At 38.5% G+C, this 27,436-nt stretch overlaps 1 protein-coding gene across 4 annotated transcripts in view; it reads left to right on the top strand.

Annotated features, from left to right (window-relative positions):
- Window positions 1-27,436, top strand: part of LOC145674561 (uncharacterized) — a 260,984-nt gene that overhangs the window by 186,306 nt on the left and 47,242 nt on the right. Inside the window, exon 4 of one of the 4 annotated variants that reach the window (XR_014128978.1) lies at window positions 78-1,889. The exons of 1 other annotated variant lie outside the window; for it this stretch is intronic. The gene's annotated coding sequence lies outside the window, so the exon portion shown is untranslated. Of the gene's footprint in view, window positions 1-77; window positions 2,322-27,436 lie in introns of those variants that run through there. 2 more of the 4 variants (XM_081744740.1, XM_081744742.1) reach the window with 2 other exon arrangements.

Raw genomic sequence — 27,436 nt, 5'->3', positions numbered from 1 at the left:
TGTTGTTGACTGATAGTTTGTTTTTCTATTTTGTAGATTTCCTGCAAAATATAGCTTTGTATATTTTTTATTCTCAGGAGAGGCGGATGTAACATACCATCCTTCTGGATCTGAGAAGAAGAATGGATGGTTACAAGAAGGAAAATTGTATATAGAGCGTTATATTTTCTATTTAAATTAATATTGTTAATAATTTTTAGTATTTAAAACCATTATATTCTCTTTGTAAAAAGTCTTTTTTTAGAAAAAGAAGAGAAAGAAAAAAGAATTTTAAAAAAAGTTGAAGGGAATAATGTAAGGAGGAATTGACTTTGAAAAGCTAGGCTATGACAACTAGAAAGAAAAAAGGTGTTTGCCCGTGTTTGTTCGGTGGGCGTGGCTTGTCTCGCCGATTCTACCTGGCTCGGTGACTCAAGGACCCGTTATCTAGTTCCTAGAGTTAATCCAGAGGCGATAGAGTTGTTTGTGGTTGCGTGTTCTCGGCTTGCTTGTGTGTTAAGTAAGACATGTTCTTGAGTGCGTATACGTGGGCAAATCTGAGTTCCGTGCCGGAAAAGCTTTTACTGCTATATACTCTTTGTGAGTTAAGTGAAGTAAAGTATCACGATTTGTGGAACAAGTTCACAGTTTTTCTGGAAGAAATTGGCAAAGAAATAGGCTGTTTTTTGTGCTTGTGAAAGTTAGTCAGAGAGGGAAAGTGTGTTTGTAAAGTGAACCCTCATTTCGCTCTATCAATTGTAATCAGTGAGTGAATTTAATGTGCATTTTGTGCCTGTTTCATTACTCCTTAATCTTTCTGAAATATTTCTTTTTTCAAAAAAAGAAATTTATTAAGGAGAGAGAATTCTTGTAGTGTAGGGCAATTCTTAATAGAGTCTGAAGTGATTGCTAGTTTAGATCCTTTATCTTCTGGCAATCCTAAAGATTTGTCCTGTGATTAATCTCTGTAACAACGTGATCGGATGTTTGATCTGGTCAAAACTTCGTTAGTTTGAATAGCATAAATTCTGGCACAGAGCAAAGAATTGCGTACGTGAGTAGTCAACCGTTAGTCAAAGATTCCGAATACCCAACGAGAGGAAAGAAGTCAGTAGGTAAACCATTGAGCATTACTGAAACTTCGTGACTTGTTACTCATATTTTTACTTAAAGTAGTTGTGTTCGTTAAAAGTGTGGATAGTGAGGTTGTCTGTAACTTGTCTCCAATGGGATTAAACTCGCGGGCCTTTGCTTTCCAATAGTAGTGAAATTCCTCCCAGATATTGTGGCGATTATTCCTTTCTACTTTGACCGTGATCGTTGAAATAAGATTTGAACCACCTGCGGATCCAGTATTTCACCATAATTAATTTTTTTCAGCTTTTTATATATATGTTTCAAAAGGAGAGCGTGATTAGATATTTTTTTCTTGAAAGACAAATATAGACATTTTTTTTCTCGAAAGTTGTCATAAGCCTTGAAAGTAAGGTTTTGATTCAGAATTAAATTTGACTGCTATTATTTGAATGAGTTAACAATTTAAGAACTGAAAATATTGTCAGAATTATACTTAGAAATATTTTTCATTTTTGAAAGAATTTACCAATGAGTAGTTGATGTTCGTAAAAGTGGATAGGAATTTTGTAACTGTTAAAGTCAAGTTTTGGTGAGAATAGTAATTATTGACTGTAGATTCTATTTGAAATACTATTGAAATTAAGTTGAAAGAAAGATTTGAATCTGCTAGTAAAGTTAAAATTGAAATTTTTGAGATTTAATCAAATCAAACGACAGAAAAATAATTATTAGGATAGTTGTATATTGCACGTTTCATCCGAGTGTATATGCGCTATTCAAACGATTTAGTGCATATACACCACCTTCCATTGGCAATAAAGTTTTTATCTTTAAAATTGAAACACTGTTGTACATGTTTATTAAGTTTATTTTTGAAGTGTTTCCCTTTCTGAAAACAGAAACATTGGATCTGCAATTCCAGCTGATACGTGCTAAATTGATTACGCGATACTGCTCGACTCCTCTCTCCCAAGCCCTCTCTGCCAGGCTTTGTTATCTGAGCCCATATTGACAGTTTTTTTTATAAACTCTCAATGTGGTTTCGATTAGGCGAAGCTAGGTGGAAGAGGGCGTTACATGATTCAAGAAATTAATACCAATTGAAATAACATATCATCAAGGATCTAGTGAAACACTATTTAAAAAAAAGAAGAGAAAATCGGCATACAATTTTGGAAAATATGCACGTTAACTGAGAGTTGCTTAAACGCTTGTTATGCCCTCTTGTGGGATATGTCTTATCTTGAACATTATACGTACACAAGTTGTAATAAGATGTAAACTAGAATTGAATCCCAGTTACGAGATACTACATGTTTCAAATTTATATCAGCTTTCCTGAGATTTTGTTTCATTTTTATTTTTAATTTAATTAATTGCTAAAAATATTGAAGATACCCTGGAACTACCCCCTAACTTTGTTCCTATCCTGGTCAAAAAAATAATCTAATATGGATAATTCCAAACTAAAAATAAAAATAGTAAAGTCGAGAATAATTGAAAATAAAGGAAGCGAAATGCTCCAATGTATCTTATCTGAAATAAAGCTACGGGAACTACCATCTACATGAAATAATTGGCATAATTGCAAAGGTATAAAGAAATTCAATTAAATCTTTTTGAATCTAAGATCTGCTTGATAGTCCTATGTTTCACTAAGTTACTTGAAAACATTTCATCAACACGTTAAGTTTTGTCTTTGGTAAAATTAAAAAAAGAGTAGATAATGTTAACATCTCAAGGTATAAAATACCGTATACAACACAATTTCTGCACTCATGCATAGCAGTCCGAACGACCGACCACACCCATTCTCTATTTTAGAAAGAAATACAAATATACTTATCTGACAATGTTATGATGTCCCTGGACTGAAGTGCTTGGCAAACTGGTAGAGCAAAGGGCGTCTTTAACAAGTATACGAGATATTCTCTCTCAGTTGCGTTGTTAAACACCTTTACTCCCCTCACCCCCGAACATACGTAAGCTGAGCTGATAATTTACAAACCACATATCATTATACCAAGCTGCATAATTAGCTAACTTCCGCCAAGCGGACTCAACCCAAACTTCCTTTTAACACTCTACCCCTCAACCTGACCAATTCTGAAAACAAAATATACGGCAGATGTATGTTAATAAGACAACTAATTCCCGACATTTTAATAACATGCAAGGTATTGCCTATCTTGTAAATTACCTTGGATTTATTCACCATATGACTCATCACCCACTAATCATTCTAGTATATGAAAATTATATTTGACAGTCTACTTTCCTCCATCATTATTGTTCCACTCACGAAGAAACAGACCAGATTAGGTAAATAAATCATCTTGTAAAAAAACTTGTCCTACCGTGGTATTATCTTTATCTTCACACACAGTCACAGCTCAAACACAAGAGGCATCTTAATAGTAATGTGTGGTCAGCGCACATACACATATTTCCAGGTTTCCGGCTTCGTTCGCTCATGGTACAAAATTGATTCTTAATCTCATTCTGATATTAATATGATCACACACGCTATTTAAACAGATATCTATACCTAGTCTTTGACGATGTGTGGACAGCACACTCAGGACATCTAGATAAAGATATTTTCCCCGTTCGATTCTCACTTCCAGATAGCTTCCTTATTAGTAACCTTCGCAGATTCCATCAATCACTATACCTTTCCTAAACTGATGTGTGGTCAGCCCCATTAAAAAAATGCGAATTATGCTAACATATTCTTAGCATGCTCCTATGTCCTAATCCTCGACACACAACATAAGTAATACCTATGCTATGCATTAATGATGAACAATTACACCTATCCTCCCGAAAAAGATACGTTGATCATCCCATATAAACAAGTACTCCGCACAAACCAAGGTTATTGTCAAGGATTAATGATAGTGGAGTCTAATAGTCTCTTTGATTTTAGGTTTCCATTCATTGCTATCCCAGTGTGATGCCTAGAGTAAGGCCCCCACAGTCCTAGTATCTGGCGATACCAAAGGGTTCAGATCACAGCTTGTCGGCCCCATCCAGGGCTGATTCAGAGGGACGATACGGAAATCGATTTTTTTTGCGATCAAATTTTTATTAGTGGACAACAGTTATCTAAACTCCGAACCTCCATGCGGATATAGAACATCTCTGTGCCACAAAAACTTATGAACTTCTGCAGTGACAAGAAAATTTCTTCCATCTACAAACAGACTCACCTTTTTCAAACACCAGTTCATTTCTTACAGGTGAAAAACTCTTCTCGTACCAGACCCAACACAAAATTTGTACAAGTGGTAATTCTCATAAGCAAAGGAAATAAAATTCTTTCTAATCGGCGTTGCGAATCATGATGATTGTAATGGTAAACGAACAGCAAACGTCAAGAGAACATGAAATCCTACTCGGAATACCTCAATATCAATGTAATAACCGCGATAATATTGTAACAAAACCATTGAATTTAGTTGCCTGATATATAGTTTAAAATCCCTATTATTGGGTCAAGTAAAAACACAAGACTCGTTTAAGACAATTGAGAAGCCTATATTTGAGTATGGTAATGGTATCTCCACACTCTCATTCCACTAAGGTAGAGGCCATAATTTTTGTAAGCCCTGCATATTTATCCTTTGTTAAAAAAAGGAGAAAGAAGAAGGAAGTATTTTATTGAATTATCCACTGCACATTAAAATTATTCATAAATGCATACAACCTTTGTTCAACAAAAGGATATATATATGCATGTATTTAGTATCTATGTAAAATTATTCTCTGTATAACTAAGACAATTATAATATGTGTTTAAAGTTTACAACAGAAAATTTCGCCACAGAGGAAGCATATGGTTGAGTTATCAATCAATGTTATTTGATTTAAAAGTAGAGAACAGAATATACTTCCGTTGTTTAAAAAAAAAGTAAAATCCCCTATCGCAACCATAGCTTTTGATGTGGTTAACTTTTGTGTTTAAAATATAACCTATAAAAAGAACAGGAACTACCAACATGATGGAACACGATCCCTGTAACTTTACGACGTAGATTTCCTTTTAACTACAAAGAAATCATTCTCGACTTCGTTTTGTATTTAAAGAATAAAAAAAGAAAAAAATACAAATGCTAATACAAATACTATTTCTAATACTAATAATAATAAGGATAAGAATACTAACAATACTAACCTATAGACCCCTCAAACATCCTCCCTAATTACGAAGACAATTTATAGCGTTTTCTTGTGCAATCCCCTTCAAAAACATGTACTCTAGTATTGTTAATGTAACTGCCTCCCTGACCATTAAAATTTGTATCCGTTATTACTGTAGGCCATTAGGGCATTGACTAACACACTAACCATAGCGCCAGCTCTCCAACTATTAAGTCTCCTTCTTGCCGACAGAACCTCTCATAGAAAGTAGATCCATACTTATTTGTATTCAATCCCTAGGTGCGCTCAAATGCGTTAATCAGCTTGTAATGTCTGTATATTGCTAGTATAGGTAAATGTCAATGGGTCTAGCGTGATGCATATCTCACAGGATGAGAGAACCAAATCAAGGTCGCTTCAGCAAACAAAATGATAAATTAAAAAAAATAACTTGATAACTGGTATAGGTCAGAGTTATGCAGCAATATTGTAATGTATTACACTTATTGCAACCAATGTAGATAGTAACAGCCAATAATGTTAGTTATATTTTTAGATAAAATTAGATTTAACTTTAATATCAAATGTATATAGACGAACTCGAAAAACTTAGTAAGCATTGTTTATTAATCGTTACTTGCTCATTATTCAACTTAGTTTTATTTTTGGTCAAGATAACATCACCAGTAAAGGACGTGACTAAAATCATAATAGTTAATTAGCAATGTATAATACCATATTCATGTTATATTACATACACACTTTAAGCATATAGCATGCGATCGATTCTTGTGTTACAAGAAATGTTATTACAGGATATGTAGCATTGTACTTAAATAATTTGCAAGGTATATTTTTTTCTTATATGCCATACATATTAAACATTTACCTGATTTCTGTTTATAAGAAAGTAGTGTATCGCCTATGCTTGTTAATTATAAATGGTATATTGAATGACATATCATAATGAATTTTGTTCACTAAATGTAAGGCACAACCCCACAAGTTTTCAGAAATAGGCAAAAAAGTCGAGTGTACAATTCTATATCGTTATGTTTTTCTCATTTGAGTTATGCTATAGACAAATGGAACTGCTCTTGCAATCTTGTACAGATCCGTCCAACTTTAAAGCGCTTTACTCTATTTCTTGGGTGTACATAATTTTATTTTTTTCTTAGCTGACTCATGTTATTAGTCTGAGACAATCGCATTTAACACGTGTAACTACCTACACAAAGAACATTGAATACATGTATCTGTAATTCAGTTATGTACTATTCTTTACTCATTATTTGCCAGCAACTTTGATTGCACTTAGTAAATAAGTTTATTCACAATAAGTTCTTAATTTTCTATGACCTTATTGTGAACTTATTTACTTGCGGTTGCACACATAATTGATTTGAATTCAGGCTTAATACTAAGGTGAGAAACTGGTATTAGTAAAAAAATCTATTATTTTGATTTCACACGAAACCTCTTTGCAGTTATACGCAAGAAGGATACCATGATTGTAAGATTTCATTTTACAAATTTCGAATCATAGAGTTTCGTATATACTATCTACCTGTTCTACTGAAAGCAATATTATACATGGTTCTCTAATCTACTGCTTTGTTAATGAAACCATTGTAAGCATTTAAACGTACTATAGGTGAAAGACATGCAATCTTACAATTCCTCTCTCTTGTAATTCATTCGTTCATAATCTCCAGATTCTCGGTAATTCTTTAGGTTCCTTAGCGACTTAAGTAAGACTCGTTCTATATTAACAGGGGGCGCGGTGGCTCAGTGGTAGAGCGTTCACCTTTGGTGCTTGGGGTCCCGGGTTCCATCCCAGCCCCCGCCAAGTGAACTTTGTGGTGGACAAACACCGTGCTCGTGGGTTTTCTCGGGGTTCTCCCGTTTCCTCCCACTTTCTTCATTCCACCATTTCACTCATCTCTCATAATCACCGTCTCCTTTAGCCTAACCGGCATAACCGTGGGACCTAAAACTCAAAGATTTCATTTCATTTTCGTTCCATATTAACCTTTTAAATTCCTGCAACTTGCTTTGGGTAACCTTTTATGTACTTGGATATATTTTATTAGAACAATAACTTTCGACATTTTTTTTAAATGAGGTCGGCGGATAACTGTTACACAGTTAAGCGTCGAAGTCCTAAGCCGGACTCGAACTATGGGGTGAGACGCCCGCGCTTTTCTATTTGTGTGTCTAGGAGAGAAAGGGAGAACGGAGGCAAGCGAGGCATTGATTGTATTAGCAATCTGATGTCTCATTGATGCCAACCCACACGCATGTAATAATGGCATCACCCTGGCTTTGATTTGCCCAAATCACAGTGCTGGGTCGCTGCTGTTAATTTATTGAACATCACGCTAGCAATTAGTACATAAACACATTATGTATTTGGAGCTGAACGTGAAATAAACATGTATTAGTAAATGTAAAATAGATACTTCCGCTCCGGCGTGATGGGGAAAATCATAGAAAAACTAGAAGTCTTGGCCACTATTGGGCATGCGCGTGAAAAACTTCTCCAAGTTCGCCAAGGCTCGTGACGCTAGCTCTCGAGCTACGTCAGAACTAGCAAAAAAATGCGTGGTACGAAGTCGCTTTATAAGCGAGGCCCTTAGCCGAGCTCAGGTTGTTCTCTTCCGGCATTCGTCTAGTGTACTTGGATCTTTGTTCCGGACACTCGTTATAAGATCAGGTATGTGAGTATTTTTCTAAGTTCCCTTGATATGGGACGAGCACTTTGAGACTTGTTAGAACTTGAGATTAAGTTGCGACTTGAAAACGAGACCAAGTTTCCACTTCGGAGTTTACCACTCCCCCTTTTGCCCAATGCAAGTTGCAAGTACATATCGTCAAAATTACTATTTTCAATAAATCGCGGCTTAGCGTAATAACCTTCTAGCACCCAGTTTTGTAATGTATGGGTTGTGGTCATACATGTCATGTAGTCATACTTTAAGCATTTATTTACAAATTTCCGAACTGTAAAATTCTTTATTTTCATTTTTTTCTTTATTTTTATAAATAAAATTAATGATGGAACTGATCTCTTTAATTTAGTCATGCTATCCCTCCGTATCTGGACTCAGTCCACAGTCTTCATGAGTTACCTGGGTTTCGATTTCCAGTACGAGTTCTACCTCTGAGATACAAGTCTCCCCCCAATTATTGAGACTTTTAGAACACTTTCTCATCATTGGGGGGCGCGGTGGCTCAGTGGTAGAGCGTTCACATCTGGTGGTTGGGGTCCCGCGTTCGATCCCAGCCCCCGCCAAGTGAACTTTGTGGTGGACAAACACCGTGCTCGTGGGTTTTCTCGGGGTTCTCCCGTTTCCTCCCACTTTCTTCATTTCACTCATCTCTCATCATCACCGTCACCTTTAGTCTAACCGGCATAACCGTGGGACGTAAAACTCAAAGATTTCATTTCATTTACTTTCTCATTATCTTCGAACCAGTAAAGCCTAAGACGTCCCGCTACTGAGGCATAAGGGGAGTTGGACTCAGTATCAACTTTAACATACTGGGTGGGGAGTAGAGAAGTCTCAAATACGATTTCACGAGAGAAAGTGTACACAAAACACGACAATCTCAAAAACACATTATATATATATATATAATATATATATAATATATATATATAATGACCAATATCCGTGTCGAACCCACATTTTTCGGCATCGCTGAGATGAACAGTGACACTTGCAATGCTGTTTAAATCCAAATTCAACTATGTAACTTTCGAAACGGGGAGGGAGAAATACATAAAAATGATCAAAACTGAGCAATATTAGTGTAGAATTCATGAATTTAGAGGTCACTGAGCTGAACAATGACTCATCCGATGCCATTTAAATCGAAATTTAACGCACAATTTGGGGGAATTGGAGGATATATATATATAATGATATATATATATATATATAATGATCGAAAATAATAATATCAGTGAGATGAACAGTCATACTTCTAATTCCGTTTAAATCCAAACTCAGCCATGCAACTTGGGCTAGGAGGGGAGGAAAAATATAAAGATAATCGAAAATGTCCGATATCAGAGAAGGCTTTAGTAATAGTAAAAAGTGATTGACTAACGGAACATATTACTTCTAAAGAAAAGAAAAAAACTAACCCAGGGAAGCGGGTAATTGATGTTAGTGTGGCATAAATTTGGCCACCACCGAAACAAAAATTACCACCGACGCCAAACTCAATAAAAATAAGAACTTATACTACACCGACATATATCGCAGAATTATTATGTTTATCATATATGTTTACGAGGGGTAATCAGAAAGTGTGCAGAGCCAGTGCCCGAAACATATATATATATATATTATTTCATACAACCAATACAGCCAAGAGATAGTACTCACACTAGGTTATTTTTCTAGATAATCTCCATATCGGTTGAGGCGCATGTCTCATCGTGGGATGATTTTGAAGAATTCCTCCTGCTAAAAATCCTGTTCTTGCGTGTTCAGCTACGTTGTCATGAAGTGTTTCGCCTCCTCTTCTGAAGCGAAACAACGGCCTCCGAGATGCTTCTTCCGAACGACATTCCCAACTCTAGCATCAGATGTCATAACGTGATCCTCCTGTTTGCTGAATCAGATCCTCCAGGCGAGGTATGTTCGAATCTGTTGATGCTGTGCTGGGTCGGCCAGTGTGCTCCTCGTCGGTGACGTTTCCTCTACCAGCCGCAAACTTCCGACAGGCAAAATTTCAGCCACTTATGTATTTCGCCTCTTACCGCGGCTCAGTAGCTGTGTTATTTACGCTGCATTGTCAATCGTAGGCCCTGTACGGTCTTTACAGGTACTATCCGTAGGACCGTAGCCGTATGTATACTTTACCGTCCATGCAAGATGTTTGACACTTTGTCGCAACTCTATCAATTTATGAGGCTTCCCGCAGGTCCCATGACAGGATGATGTAGATGGCCTACAGGGTCTATGCAGAGAGCGTATCGTTTTAAGTGTTGTTTACTAGTATCGTTTCCTATGCGCATTACTTTCATAAAATACGTATCCTTAGAGAGAGAAAGAGGGGTCAAAATTTGTAAAAAAAAAAATATTGAGTCTCTTACGATTTTCTTAACTTACACAGATGAAACTTGATACATAAATTCTTCATTAATAATAATAGAACCCGTGTCTCAGCGATTTTGAAAATTCCAGTCATAAATTGAGAGGGGCATTTGCTGTATATATAAAAACAAATGTAACGATGTTTCTCCGTAAGCACTTACTGGATGCCTGGACCGATTTTGATTATTTTTGGTACTTTTTCTCTTTCCTGCAATATTCTTCTTTTTATTTACTTATTTTAAATTAATTTCGAAACATTTTTTTTATTTCAAGTTAAAAATTTCAACTTTTTATCTTACATAAAAATTTTACGATAGAAACTTCCTTTTCTGAAAAATACAAAATCTTGTTATTCGAAAAGACAATCATTACGTTTTCTAATCTTGATCGGTGAAATCTTAATACGTATTTCTTCTACTGGCGTGAGATATCATGTTGAGGCGTCAAACGTGCTGGGGCTAGCCCTCACGTAGCCAAGGGCTTGATAAAGGTAAAAGCAAAAACAAACAAAAACAAAATTTAAATATTGTCAAAGGATATGCCGAACTGTTTCTTCTGCTGTTAAATAAAGTCATCTTGCTCCAGCAGTCTTTCCATTTCTATATTTCTGTATTCAATGATGACAGAAGTGTTTACCTCTTCTGATATCCGTCGTCGGGAAGTGGCGCTCCCATCGCCCAGTTCTTCGGAACTCCAATCAGCTACTGGTCCTCCAGCTTGGTGGTTGGGTAGGGCTGATCACCCTGCCTGTAAAACTCATCGATCGATAGTAGCAACGTAAGCCTCGGATTACCTCTGGATTGTTTGGATGATGCACGGACCTGGGATCATGAGACGGCGGAGTGAAACGTGTGCGCACCCAGCGGAACCGAATGGAGTGATGCCCTGAAAGGGAACGCTGGGAGTCTGCGACACAGGGATTTCCAAGGGAACATGGATCTCTCCCTTAACACGGTGCCACATGGGTCTTGTCAAGAGTACCCATCAGTCGACGGTGCAAGTGGGTCTAGCTCCCTGTCAAGCATGACTTGGGGTGACAGCTTAGCTTGCTGACAAGGGTCATGCAGATAGGGCCTGTCAGCCTCGTTGGCCGCTATGGAACTCAGACGGGGAAGTGGAGATTTGGGGCTTAATTTGATTATGGCTTTGCATCACCCTGCTTTGTCCGCAGCTCCTGATCAAAGCAAAGTAGAAGTGAATAAAACTATTCTATCCCTTGTTATCTGATAATTAAAGGTAAAAGTTCAGAGACAGCTGGTTCCTTAGTAAAGCTTTCGCCATTTGTTTTGTATCGCCAACTCTGTCACATCGCCACGGGATCATTCCCGGATGGCCATATTAAGAAATTACGTAATGGCACTTTACTTGTCCATACTGTCAGGGACAAAGAGTCGCGCCAGCTGCCGAAATGTGAGTCCATCGGCAACGTTCCTGTCCTGGTTGAAGCTCATAAAAAGCTCAATTCCAGCAAGGGTGTGATTAGTAGCCGCGAATAGCAAGATGTGCCTGTTGATGAAATCTGTGCAGAGCTCCGCGACTCCAATGTTACAGGAGTCCAACGGATCCGCGTTAAGAAGAATGGACAACTACAGACGACATATTCATATATCGTCACGTTCGACCTGCCCACCTTACCTCCTGCTTTGGAGGTTGGCTACCTCCAGTTGAAAGTCAGACCGTACATTCCTTTTCCACTCCTTCCCTGCTTCAACTGTCAACGATTTGGCCATTCTGCGTCTTCTTCTAATGGGACAGCCACTTGTGGGAACGGTGGTGGCCCTCCATATGTCCTGCTCCTTGCACGATGGATCCGAAATGTGTCAACTGTAGTGGTGCCCATTCTGCTTGATCCAAAGATTGTCCCAAGTTCAGAGAGGAGAAGGTGATTAAGGAAGTTATCGTGACCGAAAAGATCTCTGCAGGGGAGGCCCGCCGTAGAGCTGCGCCGAAGTTACCTTTTAAAACCAGTTTTTCTTCCTGGGTGAAATCCATGAACTCTGTAGGAAATCAGGAAACAGATGCATCCACGCAGAGCAGTCCTGTTCCAGCTTCTGCTGGCTTTTGCACTTCTGGTGCCCTTTCAACGTCTCGTGCGACTCCATCGACTGCTGCTGTCTCTACTGTTTCTGCGCCTCGCTCGCCCGCCAGGGCTACAGCCTCGCAGTCCCCTAGTAAAGCTACTTCTGTTCGCTCTCCCTGGGACCAGTTTCTTAAATCTACTTCTGGCACAACTAGCAAGCCTCCGAAGAAAGAGCGAAAGAGAAAGACGGTGGCCCCAACTTCTTATTCATTATCCTCTGACCACGCTGGCAAGTCTAAGTCCTCCCGTAAGCCCCCTTCGAGCCCTCCCGACGGAAAGATGATTAAGCAGAAACCACGCAGTCCTTCTGGGAATTGTGTCTCGTCTATGGAGGGGGTAGAGGATGACTATCTAGTTGCATTTCAAGTTGTGCCTGGTCATAAGGGGAGGCATGCATCGAAACTGTCTGTTATAGATTCCGCTTAACTTATGGCTTTATTCCCTTGGAATCTCAATGGATATTCCTCTCACCATGCGGAACTTCGTCAGCTCCTGTCAGTGTTGGATCCAGTGATCCTCCTGTCTCCAAGAGACTCACTTCACGCCTACCATCAGCTGTTTAGTCTCCGGATACACGCTATATCGTCACGACAAGATCACGGATGGTCGTGCGGCCGTCCTGACTACTACCATTCCTCGACACTACATGTCACGAGTCCTCTTCAGATCGTTGCTCTCCGTATCTTTCTGCACTAGCCTATCACCATCTGCTGTGCGTACATCCCCCGCACCGATGCCTTTACTGGAGCCGATCCGGAACATGTCTTTCACCAGATTCCAGCCCCTATTGTCTTCGTGGGTGACTTCAAATCTTACCATGCCGTATGGGGCTCCTCTCGGACTGAACCACGTGGTCACAAGATTGTAGCTTTTCTTGCCGAGACGGACCTGATTCTGTTGAACGATGGCAGTCCCACGCACTTCACTACTGATACTGAGACCTTTTCTCATCTGGATTTGTCCTGCAGACCAGCTCTGAGAGCTCAACTTCAATGGCGTGCACATCATGATCTTTGTAGCAGCGATCATTTTTTACTGGTACTTACTGGGTTTCAGCTCCCTCCAGCTGCACCGTCGTCAAAATTCAATCTGCGCCTAGTTGACTTGGCACGGTCCTCTGTCAGCTTTGACTTCACCCCAGATCTGCATCAGTACGTCCAGGAAGAGTGTGCGGCTTTTCAGCGGAGTATCTTATTGGTAGCCGAATCGGCCATTCCCGTCCACCATGGCCTTCGTCGCAAACGCGTCGTTTCTTGGTGGTCTGCAGAGATTGCCCAGGCTATCCATGCACGTTGACGAGCCTTGCGAGCTTTTCGTTGCTTCTAGTGATGCTAAGCTGGAGCAGTTTCGCCGCCTCCGTGCCCGAGCTAAGTATACCATCGAACAGGCCAAACCATGCATCTGGCGCGTGTATGTGTCTTCACTTTCTGCCCAGAATTAAAGCTCTGAAGTATGGTGTAAGGTTCGTCGTCTACAAGGGCATTCTCCTTCTATTGGGATTCCTGCTTTGATTATCAATGGACTCCTGGTCACCGACCAAGATCTTATAGTGTCCCAATTGTGTCAACATTTTGGCGATGTTTCCTACTCTGTGCATTATCCAGGTGCCTTCCTCTCCATCAAGCATCGTGACGAGCTTACGCCTCTTGTCCTGCGCTCTGCTGACATCGAAATTTCAATACCCCATTTACTGCTGCGGAGTTATCTGCTGTTCTACGCTCCACGAAGGACACTGCGCCAGGTCCAGATCATATACATAAAGCCATGCTTCGTCATCTCCCGCCTGAAGGTCACCGCCATCTTCTAGATCTCTTCAGCCGGCTCTGGCTGGAGTACAGTTTTCCTGCTGCTTGGCGTGAGGCTTACATTATCACGGTTCTAAAACCTGGGAAGCTTGCTACGTTTCCTGCAAACTACCGACCCATCGCCCTCACAAGCTGCTTTTGCTAAGTTTTGGAGATGATCAGCAACCGTCTCCTTTGGTTCCTTGAGCATAATGGCTTTCTTTCCAACTTCCAGTGTGGCTCCGAAGCTATCGCTCCACGATAGATCACCTTCACCTGGAAACTGCAATCAAGAACGCCTTTCGCCACCGTGAACATCTTGTGGCCATCTTTTTTGATTTGGAGAAGGCTTATGACAATACTTGGCGCTATGGGATGATGCGCTAACTGCATACTTGGGGCATCCGTGACCATATGGCTGCTTTTATCCAGAACTTTCTTCCGGAGCGTTCTTTCCTACTGAAGATTTGATCCACCCTTCCTGCACCGTTTCGACAGGAGAATAGAGTTTCGGAAGGAAATGTGCTCAGTTTAACGCTGTTTCCTGTGGCTGTGAATAGTGTGCTGCACGAATTTACAACTTTCGTTCGTGGTTTGCTCTACGTGGATGACTTCACGATATATTGTCAGTCCCATGATCTTCGTGCCATTGGACGCAAATTACAACTGACGCTCAACCACCTGCATCAGTGTTTCCTTCGCTCTGGCTTCAAGTTTTCCTGTGCCAAGACCAACTGTGTTCACTTCTGTCGTCTCCGAAACTGTGCTTTTGATCCAGATCTTTTTTGAGGACCTGATCGCCTCTAGTATGTTGAGTGTATTCGTTTCCTGGGCCTCCTGTTTGATCGCCGTCTTACTTGGAATCAGCATGTTCGCGCCTCGAAATATAGTTGTCTCCGCTCCATGAAATTGTTCCCTCTAGTTTCTCATACCACCTGGGGTGCTGACCGTGTTGTGCTACTTCGCATTTACAGAAGTCTCATTCGATCGAAGATTTATTACGGCTGTATGGCTTATAGTTCTGCTCGTCGCAACGTGCTACGCCATCTGGACACCGTCCATCATCTGAGTCTGCGGATTGCCACTAGGGCATTTCGTACGAGCCCCATCCTTAGCCTCGTCGAAGTTCCTGAGCCATCTCTATTGCACCGTCGCCAAGTCCTGTAGCTAAGATATCTACTTCATCTGAAGGCCATTCGTGATCGTTGCTCTGGGTTTACGTTGGAAGCTGGTCCTCGCCTTCAACGATATCAGGCAGAGCCTACAGTCACCAGACCTTTTGGAATCCGTGCCTCGGAACTGGCAGATCTTGCTGTCTAGCTACCTCCACTTGCTGTTTTGGGTTTCCTGCCACTTCCACCCTGGAAACAGCTTCCACCGACGATCAACTTCTCTTTGGTGCAGTTCAAGATAGCCACTACCAGTGACCAGGAATATCGCCAGGAATTTCTCTTTCATGGTCTCTTCTCTGGGCTACCGCTCCATCATTACCGATGGCTCCAAGCAGAATGACTCTGTTGGCTCTGCTCTTGTTCTGGAAGTCCATCGTTCCCGAGTTGAGCTTCATCCGTTCTGCACTGTCCACACCGCCATTTTGGAAACTTTTCAGCATGTTCGTCGAAGCCAGCTTCACGCTATTGTGATCTGCTCTGATTCAAGCAGTGTCCTTCATAGCCTTGCCGATATCTCGTCTCCGCATCCACTTGTCCAACAAGTACTACTTTAGTGCTATGGCCTACTTGCTGAGGGCTATGATCTTCAGTTTTATTGGGTGCCAGGTCATGTTGGCATCCCTGGAAATGAGCTGGCCGACACTGCTGCCAAGGAGGCTGCTCTTCATGGTCGTCGTTGCCGCCTCTCTGTTCCCAGCGCTGATGTTCGTCACGTCTTTTTGGTCTTCTGCATCAGCGCTGACAGTCATCATGGGATCAGCAGATCAACAACAAACTCCATGCTGTGAAGCCCCGTCTTGGAGTCTGGTCGTAGAGCTTCTGTCCTTCACGATTGGAAGAGAGTACTTTGGCTTATCTTCGGATTGCCATAGTCATTTGACATACGGTCACCTACAGAGAACACCTCCTCCTCACTGTCACCTCTGTGGTCAACGCTTGAATAATCGTCATCTGGTGGACTGTATGCCTCGTGCGGCTATGCGTGCTCAATTTGGCCTATCCGCTGACCTCCGAACTCTGCTCATCGATGATGTTGGTATCGTCTTGAGGGTGTTCCGATTTCTGCAGCAAGTTTTATTCGCCGTTTGACTTTACTGTGTGTCTCTGTGACTGTGCAGTGTTCTGTTATGTGGCTGCACCGCTTTTAACATTTCTTGCAATATTTATTATTTTATCTTGTGCTTTTCTTTTTCTGCACTCAGACTATTGCCCTGAGTGACTATTTTAGTGTGTTCCTTATAACCCTCTCTTCTACGGACAGTACGGTGTTTTAGCTGTGTGTGTTTGTATTTCTTCGCGTTTACTGTGTGTCCTCTCACCTAGTGATGGGTGCTAAAAAACCTTCGTCGTCGGCGCACCCACCCCAACCTTTTCAATTCAATTCAATTCTTCTGATATCGGTTTCAAAGCTTCACATTTCTAAAGGTAACCGAGCAGTTTTCAATGAAGGATTTATCATCATCTTGACTGCCCGTTATTTTCCACAAGTTTAGCATAGAGACTCGAGACTCTCTCCACTTCTTTCTTTTAGCAGTTCTTTTAAATGATATACTACTTGATTACCCTCGCCATTTGCAAATTTTGAGTTGGACCCCTCCCGGTACCTTTAAAATGACGAAGTGCATATCTTGCGGTTTTGGCCTGTCTCGCCGTTTCAGACTTCAGCTGTGCCAATGAACTTCATGGATACCATGCTTCTTTATTCTCTTATTTTTCAGATACAACCCCCCATGCGGTAAGCGTCGGTGGACTACCGTTGGGCAACTAACTATCTCTGGCTAAAAATTGGCGGCCCCGCAGCGAGAATCCGCGGTATCCCCACTTCTATTTTGAAAACTATAGCACCAGCGGCAGAGACGGGACGAAACGACAACGAACCACAAAATTACTCCTTCAAAATGTTAGATCCCTATATGTGTGATTTGTTTATATTCAGGTGAGTCTAAAACAACACTTAAAAAAGTACCCGGCTTTGGCGCGAACCATCAACCTTTTGATTACTAGTCGCGTGTTCTTCCGACTTTCACACGGAGCCGATGAGAAAACATACTTGCAGATGGATATTCGTTGAGGTCTTTGTTTGACCAATCAGACAAGCCCCTATATCTCGAGTTCTATGAGGTGGTACCATGTCCCGTTTCAGATTTATTGTTATTTGGTTGGATACTATCTATGTACAAAACTTGAGCAAAATTGGAGCCTCTCCTCTTTTTACTAGCTTATCTAGCTCGTGGCCGGGCTCCCCAGTTTTTTAAGTGACTAAAATAATTTAAGCTATTATGTGTATATTTTTGAAAGCTTATAGTAAACTCATCACATATCTATCATAGGCTGGGTGTGGATTCTATCATACTTATCGTAGTTATCGAAAGCAGACTCCAGATTGAGAAGCAAGGTCAAGAAGATTCTCCGTATGAAATACTCGATTACGAACGGCTTCCTGTATGCCAGAAAGCGTGATGTTGGATTGGGCATCCCTTAACTAGTTAATTTCGTTGGTGATGCTGAAAATGGGAACCAAATGGAAAAATAGCCCGAACCAAGCCATTAAATCTCTATACGCTTCAAATCAAGTTTGTACCTTCTTACATCGGACATCTTCAATACTCAAGAGTAACCTCTCCCTTACAGGTAAAAATGATTAACCAGATCAAGGCTAAGTTCGAAAACGATGAATTGGAAACATTGAGTAAACTAAAATTCCAAGCAAAAAGTGTGGAATATTTTGTTGAGAATAAGATTTCCAATAAGGATTTATATGAAAACTAGTCTTCACATTTGCTCGGCCTGTAGCCTCGAATCTCTCAAACCCACAATTTTACGGAATTTCAAGTTTCGTTTCCTGTTTCACTTGTTTAAAAGATAAGATTTTGTATCCCAAGAAAACACCCATTGAAATAACCTGGCAATTTCTTTACCCCCTTCAGACTCCTTAAAATCTAAAAATATTCACTTTTGGCAATTTTCCTGTGGGTTGGTCCCAGATCGTCACAATTATACCAGATTGATCATTATAATCCTGTCGGAAGTGCCTAAACATTTTGGTGTGTGGATGACCCATGTAAATAACATGTGAAAGATTCTTCAGTTCCCCATAAGACCAGTGTAAAGTTGCAAATGTTTATTTTTGGTGATTACTTGGTTAACGCTGTCAAAAACTTACTAGCATACCGAATTTAAGATTTTATTCCAATTTCAATTACCTAATATATAAAATTATAGGTCCAAAAAAGGCCCATTCAATTAACATGCAGAATTTTGCCTGAACCTACCTCCAACCGCAGATAACAAGTTGTTTTTTCATATGACTTTGCATCAAAAAATTTCAATGTGTGAATTTTTGTCGTTATCTTACTGTTACATTATTATTATTATTATTATTATTATTATTATTATTATTATTATTATTATTATTATTATTATTATTATTATTACAGTACCATACGATATTTATGCAAAGAGTTAACGTAAATGTATGGACGACTCCAAAAGGGCATTACAACCTGCGATTCTCCCTTTCCTGCAATAGTAGGCAACCCAAATAACAGGCTTACTGGGTGGTTGAGAATTAGAAAGGCGTTGGAATAACTTGAATTTTGTTACAAATATATCAGTGTGGCAAACTGCAAATAATAGAATAAAGTAAATTGTTAAGAATTACCATTTTATTATCGTCAGTGGCAATGGATTGCATAAAAGTTACAAAATGAACTTACTTAAGCAATTCAAACAAAGTGAATGGTAAGAAATAGACATAAGAGGAAAGCAGTTTCTTTCCTTTTTCCAAAAACATCTCGTAGAAAAAGGAAAAAGGTTGCATAATGTAAAGATTTATTATAAAAGCCTAACAGCACAGAAACAAACATCCACACGAAACGGAAAGAGAGACAAGCACAGAATAGGGAACAACAGTGCCTTAGCTCACTAGCGGGCCTCTCATGCAAGATAAAGAGACCGGACCTTAGTTGTATTATTATTATTATTATTATTATTATTAGAGTACCATATCATATTTATGCAAAGAGTTAACGTAAATGTATGGACGACTCCAAAATCGCATTACCACCTGCGATTCTCCCTTTCCTGCAATAGTAGGCAACCCAAATAACAGGCTTGCTGGGTGGTTGAGAATTAGAAAGGCGTTGGAATAAACTTATATTTTGTTACAAATATATCAGTGTGGCAAACTGCAAACAATAGAATAAAGTAAATTGTTAAAAATTAAGTTCTTTTCTAAGTAGTTTCTTTCCTTTTTCCAAGAAAAATCTCGTAGAAAAAGAAAAAGGTTGCATAATGTAAAGATTTAATATAAAAGCCTAACAGCATACAAACAATCATCCACACGAAACGGAAAGAGACAAGTACAGAATAAGGAACAACAGTGCCTTAGCAAGATAAAGAGACCGGACCCTAGTTGTAAGCCCAATTGTTATAATATTCTTATTCTTCTTATTATTATTATTATCGAAAACTCGTTTCCTTTTCAAATCTCTGACTCTGCCTAAGAGCATGTCCGCATACACGTATAGCGATCATGTAAGCAATTTTGTCAATGAGCGGTCCCAAAGGCCAAAAGGAATGGACACATCTGAGAGAGGAACAAAAAAGCTTTCTTATGTTATATTCTAGGTCAAAGGTCCAAGCACTTCCTTTTGACAGGTGCTTTTTGTTTCGTGTTTTTCGGAAAGAAAAAAATTGGCGGCTATGAAATTACAGTATATAATACTCAAATTTGCAAGTTGATTTATTTATATTACAATTTGTGGCAAGAAAGAAATTGTCATTAGAAGACATTATTGTAAAAATTGTTTTATTTTCTCATCCACCGTAAGTCTTACTGGGTTCCTATACATAGCCCCCAGGAAGATTGATATCGAACATTTAGAATGTTGATATATCGATGTCGATATATTTTCTGTATCGAATGTTGATATATGCCAGTATCGATATGGACGATATCGATATATAGGCATATCGCACAAGCCCAGATCTGAGATAATGCTTGAAATATACTGGAATAAAAATCTAAATATATTTGTTAGCGGGAGTCGGGGAACATATCTCCCAGATTTTAGTCAAATGTATTAAAGAAACTAAGACAACTGTATATATTACGTTTGTCGGAAAGAGGACTTTGATTTTGATTCATCCGACCTTCCCCAGATTTAAAGAGATAACGACGCCATTGCTCTAAAATTTTCCACAACTAAGCAAACCGGAAGATGAAATTCCTGTGATATTAATGGAGAATGTTCTACAAGATATTCAAAATTCATTGTCCTTATTTCTATCAGTACTTTTGCCACAGACTCAAAGCTACAAGGTAATAGAAGTAGAAATGAGAGATATTATTTCTTTTTATCTCTCAGACTAAAATACTTCTGCATTTTGCTGAGAATGTCGTTTTTTAAATATAAGTCCCCTATCCCAAGCTAATTTAGGCTACCGACAGGGGTTTCAAAGTAATCGGTACCCGAAAGTGTAAAGTTTGTCGACTCTCAAATCTCGACAGCTTATTCACAGATATATCACATATCATGATGTTATTTCTTAATTACAAAAACACTTCTATTTGACTTTATTCACGGTGATTACTGAACTTATACACTCCGCATAAAAAAATTGAGACATCTAATATTGTGCAGCTAGGTAATACAGTACGTATACATCTTCTTATCCTATAATCGTGTCTGGTAAAGAGCAGTGGCGCAAATCTGTCTTCAACATTCGGGGACGGGAAAGACCGTTACCATATATTTTAAGCGATGTTCAAAATATTTATGAAGTTGAAAAGAATACTATGGTGGATCAGGGAAGCAGAAATGTCTTCAACATCGGGACACGGGCAGGGTTGAGGCTTATTCTGGGGCAGGGAAAAGGACTCATATTACGGAAGATGAATCTGATTTCTGAGGTGAGCTTTTTATATATTATGTATCAGGAGATGTAGATAAAGTGGCAGTCCCGTGCAGTTCTTCGCAAAAGCAATCAAATCAGATTATTTGGGTGACATTCCACCAGTTCCAAGATTCAGGAGGTAATGTGCCCCTCATTCCCCGGGCTTTTCGCCTGTGCTAAAGAGATACCCTCTCTCTCCCGTATTAAAATCAGCAACATGAGCACAATTCTAATTTCAAAATATACAAGTATTTGTATCAATAAAGTGAAAGAATAAAAATGAGACGAATTGAGATTCGTAAGTTGATGTAGGGAGAAACTTAAACACATCTCAATGAAAAATGGAAACCGATAGTTATCTGTTAGAGGTACAAAAGTGAGACAGAGAGAGAAAAGGAGATAGAAGAAGACAAGGAAAGGGGAGCACAGAAAAAATATTGGATTTAAACGTAGCAAGAAAAGAACTTAACATTATAACGTTCGCGTTTCCAGAAGCCCAACAGTAATATAGGAATAACGTTTGTTTTTTTATATTTTTCTGAACTATTGGAATATATAGAGGATCCTTCAAAACTGCATTAAGTCACTTTCAAACTACTCATTTGGTGATCAAATTGAATACTCAATTTGCAGTGAAACTGTAGAGATTCGATACACATCTAGGATCACACCAAAAGTTCAGCACACGCCCTTTCTTTCCGCTTTGTACGGTTGCAAATTCGGTAGTGTTCATTAACATGTTATCCACCATATGGATCCCCGATCATTCACAGTGGGTGTACTTCGCGTAGCCAAGTACATCAAATGTGGTTCACGACCTTTGCATCCTTGTTTTTGAAAGCGTGTGAATCACCAGTCATGAACAAACACATAAGCATAAGAAAGACATTTAGTACTCTTGGTTTCCTTCTTTTGATGATTTTTTGAAAGAAATTAATTGATCATTATGATACATTTTTTCATCCAATAAAATTGGTCCCACGGTACACTTTACGCAATTTCGGTCTGGCAATTGTTAAGCGTACTGATCCCAAATGCATTATAATAACACTAGTAGGTAGTGTAGGTCATACCTGAAATTCCTGAGTACTAATGCAAACTGAACAAAAAAGGAAAGAAAGAAAAATGAAAAATGAAATGAAATGTAATCTTTAAGTTTTACGTCACATGGTTATGCCGGTTAGGCTAAGGAAATCGGTGGTGATGAGAGATGAGTGAAATGGTGGAATGAAGAAAGTGAGAGAAAACGGGAGAACTCCGAGAAAACCTACGAGCACATTGTGTTTGTCAACCTGAAAATCCACAGGGCGCGAGCTGGGATCGAATCAGGGTCCCCAAGCACCGGAGGTGAACGCTCTACCACTAAGACACTGCGCCCCCAGAAAAAAATGAATGAGTGCTATTTAACTGTTAAATTTCAATCAGAAAGAGCGTATATTAAAAGTCCAAATTGTATCGTAAGGAAATGTTACAAATATTTAAAAGGAAAATTGCACGTTCCTTATATACGTAGCAAATCTTGCATATTTCGTAATTCATGCATGAATAAAACAAATTGAATTATAGGATGGAAACGAATTTTGTGTCAAATTTATATAAATAAAATCTCTTGAAATAACCAAAATGGAAACCATTCCTAGTGGTTCCTGAACATTTGTCTATTGTGAACATTCACTCTTAATTTCACCTATTGCGGATATAACGTTGTAGTTCGCAATGATAGAATGAACACGCTAGAGCTGAAACGCGTCATCGCATCAGTCTGGTGATGTGGGTTGGCTTATGGTCCACCACTGGGTCGAGGATACAGACCCGTGGTGGCATTAGTGCCCACTGAGTCTAGCGGTAACCCATAGGAAGAAAAGATTTTCCTTAATTCCTTGGCATACCGTGTATGTATGTGTAAAAGTGCGTGTGAGAGAGAGAGAGAGAAGAGAAAGGTGCAAGACATGATAACGAAACATCAAGAGGGATGGATAGAGAGAGAGACGAATATAATTATGAAAACTACTTGTCATTACTCTGTATGATGAAAAACGCATACAATGTTTACTCGGATTCTCGCCCCAGTGATGGTTTGTAACCTCTCAAACCGCAGATGAATCTCTGTTGTTAGCGAATGTATTGAGAAAAAGGTAATATCTGATGGAGATTCGAACCGAGATTTTCCGTTTGGAAGTCTTGTGCGATACCAGTACTCAACCAATTACTCTACCTGAAACAAATGGTGTAGTGTTTCTTTCTAAGAAAAATAACATGAAAAGTGGATACTGCAGATCAATTAAGTGTTTTGAATTGTCCCAGCAGCCTCCAAAGTTTGCCCTTTTCGCCATAATTTTTCCTTTCCCAACCAGCATCTGTAAATCGTCTCTATCATGATAAAGGTGTTTGCATCCTCATTCTTACGGATTACTGGTTTAGTATGAGAAGTCACTCTTCGATTCTTCACGACCACTTTGTGAAAAGAATGACCTTTGGCTTGAACAGGATCTGAACATATGCTTTGAACCTATGCTACTCGTAAGTCCAAGACGTTACGCCTACAGAATCCTGCCACCTAAAATTATAACTCAAGTATTATTAAGTTCAGTTCTTTTTGGAGCATCCTAGCTTCTTCCTGTAAGATGATTTACACCAAAGTGAACGCCGAAATTCCTTTATTGGACAACCTGAAGACAAATTAGTGCCCACTGATAAAAGAAATAATATACAATCCGGGAAAAAATACATAAACAATAACACACTATGCAATAATTTGGCGGTGCAAGTTCAAACGTACGCTTATAATAATAATAATAATAATAATAATAATAATAATAATAATAATAATAATAATAATAAATATTCATATTCACTGTATAGTTGCCACTTCAACGAATAATAATATCAATATATTTCTATACATGCGACGTTACATGAAGACAATCTAGCGAAAATTCTTTGAAAATTATGAGTTGTCCGATTTTCTCCCGTTTTCAGAAAATCCACTTACATGGCGTTGTTCTTCCTTATGCACAAAGAAAGTACGCACTCATACCAGAGGAAATTGTATATTCCACTACCTAACCATCATACGTTTTATAATCAGTGAGCACAAAATTTGTTTTAATAATTATCGTACACTCTGGCAATGCTGTCTGGGTCGGCAGACACTACCTTTATTCTGCCTGTCTTTTTACATACTTTTTGCGTTGGTATTATAGTATAAAATGGCCTTTGTGCAATAAATGAAACATTGAGTGATCCTATGTATCGTAGACGCGAGCGAACCTCTTTCTTCCTTCTGACTAATTTCAACTCCAAAGTATATAGGAGGACCCTTGCTTGGTCTAGTAACTAGAGTGCATGCCTTCGGGGCGCATGGTCCTGGGTTCGATTCCTGGTGGAGTACAGTTAACCGAAGAAAGTGGTTCGGATCTCTCTATAATCAATAGGTATAGTCGGCAGGGGCATCCACTGTGAACCTCGATCTATACAGATATGCAGAACTACACATACGATATTGCATGCTTCTACGATGTCTGAAAATGTGACAGGGAAAATTTCTAATGATCGTCCCTCGTATCTGAATTATTTCAAACAATTCGGTCATAAAATCTTAAATTAATTTGGTTATCATCACGCATGCCTTTTATAGGTTCCTAATAACCAAAGTTGTAAACAGTGCCGTAGCTTCTGGTAAGGCGAATTTAAAATTTTATTGGTACTTTTAAGGGTCCGAGTTGGCATTTAACTGATGTAGGACCCAGTTTACATTTATGCTTTACCTAACAGAAATATGCTTGGACAGATAACAGGGAAGCAGCAACTTCTTTGGGAATGGTATTGTGTGTCTATTTCATCCCTAATAACAAGGAATCGTGAAATAATATTTATAAAATATTGAAATTTCATTTCTTTCTGGAGGTCAAATATTTTTAGGGTTTTTGACCACACATTGAACATTTATTAAATATTGAAACTATGATACTATAAATATTCTATGAATGTTTATTAAAGCAAACATATTGTTTTTAAGTAGAACATTGTAATTTAATATTACATAAATCTTTATCACACATTGCTTTTCAAATATTCACTGAACCACTAACATGAAACATTTACAGAATATTTCTAGTGTAAATATTTACATAATATCAAAAGAAAAACATTTATAGGATTTTTGCACTAAAATATGTTTTGGTATTTTAGTGGAAATATTCTAAAAATGTTTCTCTTTTGGTATATACATATATTGCTAAAACCTTAAAAATAGGTTCGCAATCTACCTTAATCGTTACCGGTTTTGTGGTGTAAAATGCCGCGAACCCCAAACAATTTTCGTTTATGAAACTACTGAATGGCCTTAACATTAAGTAATTTAAATTAATGCAAGTATTGAGGGCGTGGATAGCGTAGCTCAGAATTAATTAGAAACATGGGAGTAGAAGTTCAAAGATAAAATTCGATAACACAAAAATAATTTAGAATAAAAATTTAATGAACTGATCTTGAATAATTGAATAATCACAGAGCATGGTATGAACTGGTATGACTTAAAGACTGGAGAAGACAATGCATAATCACTTACTCTTAGTAACGATGATGAGCAGAACCTCTGATGGACAGAATGACGGAGTGACAAAACTAATGATGAATGATCTGACTCGCAGAGTTTCGACGTCAAAATATAACTTCCCATGCCCGGAAGAGAATCCTGTATTATTTATGATTTTTCCGTCATGTCAACGTTCCTACACATTCTTTCTGCGTCTTCCTAGTTCTAGAAGTCATAGCCGGTCATTTGCATGGTAGAAGTCAAGGCATTCTAAATTTTCCATTGGACTATGAATCCTAAAGAATATTCAAACTGCCTCCACTTGATACATTGCCTATTTTATACACATTTTAAAATTCAATTAAATATTTTGTTTGATTACACATTGTGGTACGCAATATTCCCTGTGCTTTAATTAAATATTTTATTTCTTTGGTGGTTGAAACAAAAGCGTGAAGAGATAATGAAAAGTTAAACCAAATCCAAAAAAAAATACATAAAATGATAATAATAATAAGCAATCAATTCTTCTTAAAATATTGACCCATAAATTATGAAACACGTTGTATGTGATATATGAAGTGCCCTATACGTAATACATTATGTATAAAATGAACGTCAGAATGAATAAAATAAAAATAATGCTTGATTCAGAATAAAAAAATGTTCTGAAATATTGTCCATATTGGATTATTCTGTATATAAAAAAGAACATTTTATTGCAATGGTAAATAAGTCTCTGCAATATTGTTCGTTAAAGTCTGTAAAAAGCAGACACGTAACAGCTCCAGAACGTAGAATAAGCAAAGATAGTATGAAGTCATGTTAGATAACAGATAATGTTTCTGTCTATTTATCACTTTATGTCTGTGGGAAGTAAACAACCATTCTCTGTTGTTGGCTCAGAGACTAAGTTCTCATGAATGTTCACAGGTCGTTGTCAACTGTATTTAAATTCACCAATTTTAATCACACAAGGTATGTTGAAGTACAAAATATAAAAAGTATATAATCACTAGAATAAACGCTTGCACACAACACTAAAGATATATTGTTTAGGAACATACACTCACTTACTTATTTCATCACTTAATATGATTAAATAATACGAAAAAAAGTCAAATTAAATCACTTCATTATATATCAGTAACTCTTGAATATTTAGAGTTAGGAACACACTTGAATATTCACAGTTGATATCTGAATTGCAGCGAAGCAGTGTTCATGGACAGCGGAAGCCGGGGAGAAAATACTGGAGATGTGTACGATGACGCTGAATGGATGAATCCCCTCGTAAAATAATTTTGGTGCTAGTGCAAAATGCGTTCTGTCTGTATTTGTCTGTGTATGAAGTTACTTAATGTCACAAAAAGTTTATTGAAAAATAATAGTTGCTGTTTTCGATGTTTTTTTATTTTATTGTGATTCATGGTGCTTCCAACACAATATAGTGATAGTCCTTTGTGTTTTTAGAGTTGTAGTGGATTGTGAACAAAAGTGAAAAAATGTCGTGAATTCAATTACAGTTCAGAAGTGTTGTGCATCAGAAGTGAAACCACTTTTTCCCTTTTCTTTATCCATCCTCACTTCTTTTCATAACTAGTCCTGCTTTAATTATTTGTAGAAATTATCCTCAATCAATCAGTCATGTTGCT

The sequence above is a fragment of the Thermobia domestica genome, chromosome 17 (genome assembly GCF_964235325.1).
Source record: "Thermobia domestica chromosome 17, izTheDome1.hap1.1, whole genome shotgun sequence".
Classification (NCBI taxonomy): Eukaryota; Metazoa; Arthropoda; class Insecta; order Zygentoma; family Lepismatidae; genus Thermobia; species Thermobia domestica.
This window is presented reverse-complemented; position numbering and strand designations above follow the sequence as displayed.